This window comes from Helianthus annuus, chromosome 15 (genome assembly GCF_002127325.2).
Source record: "Helianthus annuus cultivar XRQ/B chromosome 15, HanXRQr2.0-SUNRISE, whole genome shotgun sequence".
NCBI lineage: Eukaryota > Viridiplantae > Streptophyta > Magnoliopsida > Asterales > Asteraceae > Helianthus > Helianthus annuus.
The window spans coordinates 74632546-74634985 of NC_035447.2; the positions used below are offsets into that span (position 1 = coordinate 74632546).

Sequence of the window (2440 nt, forward strand, 5' to 3'; positions counted from 1 at the left end):
TTTTTTGTTCTTTTGGTTATTTTATAAGTTGAACTCCTTTTTTCACAACAAAAGCGGGTGTCTAAAAAATAGGAAATAAAATAAAAAAGAAACAAATTGGTATGTAACATTAGATTGTTAGATGGTTTGTTACATTTATGTTTGACAATTTATTTTGTAACAGTGTTGGAAGGCAGTGAATCGGACACACCAGCAAAGGAATTGAAAGAAAAAAAAGTATTTTTGTAACTTAAGTATTTTGTTTTTTAGGGAACAAGTGTGTTGTATGCGTTGTTAGGTTATATAATAATGTTGCACCTTAACATTCGTGGGGGCAAAATTTTGTAACTTAAGTATTTTGTTCATAAAGTTGTTTTACGATACTTTTTTTTTTAATTTATCGGTGTTTGGGCCACCGGTGTTGTATATAACAAATAAATGTAACAACATTAGGTGAAAAACTGGATATACACATTGAATAAGGTTACATTATATGTTACTTTATATGTACCATCTTATTAAGGTTACATTTTATAAATGAGCAATAAATATTACATTATATGTAACATTTTACAAAAAAAACAAAAAATGTAAACAATGAGGAAAAAATGTTACTTTATATGTACCATCTTATTAAGGTTACATTCTATAAAATGAGCAATAAGTATTACATTATATGTAACATCTTACAAAAAAAGTACAAAAAATAACGTTACACTTTCTGTATAATTTTAAAAAATGTAAACACCCAGTAAACAAGAAAAAATGCTTGTTTTTTTTACCACTTAAAGGATATTCACATACATAAAAGTGTAACGCGTTTTCTTTTCTTTCTCCTCCAACACAAAGTGTTATATTACATCACATTGTTACAAATTTTAAACTACAAAGATTTTACATTTAATGTACATATATAAACGTAAACAAAAAAATAGAAGCTTGTGTTACAAAAGTTCCTCGTCCACCTGAATACCTACAAAAAAATAGTTATAACGACGCTGGGCTTGCATACGTATATCATAAAAGTGAAACTTTAAAAAGGTCACAAGTCTTTTACAAAACATTTCATTGTTACTAAATTTTAACAAGTATGAGTTAAAAAAATTACTTATAACATGAAACCTAATAAACTGGTGCATTTTATAAATGTGGCCAAAAGTGTAACCTCGGATATTTTTAACTGAGCCATTTTTAACTTCCAGGAAAATATAAAAACTTATCTCTTAAAAAAATTTCGGGACAGAGTAAAAAAAATTGTATTGTCAGTACAAGTTTAACACATTTTAGTACAATGGAAAGAAACATAGTGGTGCATTTTTTTAATGTCACCAAAAAGTGTAGATGCTGGTGCATTTTTTTAGGTGGCCCAAAAGTGTAACCTCGAATGTTTTTCCCTTTCAAAAAATACAAAAACTTAATTCATAAAACAAACTTTTTGGGACAGAATAAAATAAATAACATTGTTAATACAAGTGTAACCACACATGTTTTTACCTTCTAAAAAATATAAAAACTTGTTTCATAAAAAAAATACCCCTAAAGAAAAAATTACATGCTTTCAGATAAAAACTGACCTGTGGATAGCAACTCTGTGAAAATACAATTCTGAACACCATCATCATCATCGTTGGTGCCGTTTTGATGCAGATCTGAGGCTACGCAGTAAAAAAACAAAAAACGAAAAAAAATCAACAAGAATCCGATAAAAATCTAAACGAGAAAAAGGTAATATGCTCATGTGCTCGTATGCATCTGGACTCACCAGAATCGTCCACGTTCTCGTTTTCAGGCTACAAAACTTCAACTGCTGAATAACACACAAATGTCAGAAAAAAAGAAAATATCAAACACAAATGTCTATAAATTTATGTTTTCTAAGTGATAATGTTCTTGCTGCAACTTAAAAGGTGTACATTTAATAAAACTGAAAAAAATGTATGACTCATCTGGAAACTGTGAAGAAATAGGTTCAGTATCTTCAACAACTCTACTCTTAACCAATGCATCTTCATCTTCATTAAATGCAAATTCAGGTAAAAGATTATGTGGGACAACATTTAAGGGTGAACCCATTAAAGAAGCTTCCGGATCTTCAATGAATGTCATCGTACCACCGGCAACACTCCATGGTGGTTGGCTGTTCAACTCAGCCATGTTTAATGCAAGACCTTCTCAATGGTGTGTCTGGGTTTCACTCATCTCCACTTCTGTTTTTGAGAAATGAGATGTGAGAGATTTCAAAACATATCTATCTTACATAAAACAAAAACAACTAAAAGATACCATAGTACAAAGTACAATTCATAATCAATGCATGAGAGGAGAAAAGAAGCAAACAATTGCACGGTCTTTCATACACATTCAGTCAACAAAAGGGGAAATGACGAAATTGCCCTTGTCTCATTTTTATACATCAAGTGATGTGGCTCAATCCTAGCCACATATGAGGGTTTGCTGGGTT

The 2440-nt window shown here is 30.3% G+C and overlaps 1 long non-coding RNA gene across 1 annotated transcript; it reads right to left on the reverse strand.

The window, feature by feature from the left end:
- Window positions 1-764: 764 nt before the first annotated feature.
- On the reverse strand, window positions 765-2191 carry LOC110910007. Its single transcript, XR_002575759.2, has 3 exons — window positions 1742-2191; window positions 1554-1634; window positions 765-952 (listed from the first exon to the last, which is right to left on the reverse strand). It is a non-coding gene; the product is annotated as an uncharacterized LOC110910007 (long non-coding RNA).
- Between the last annotated feature and the right edge of the window lie 249 nt (window positions 2192-2440).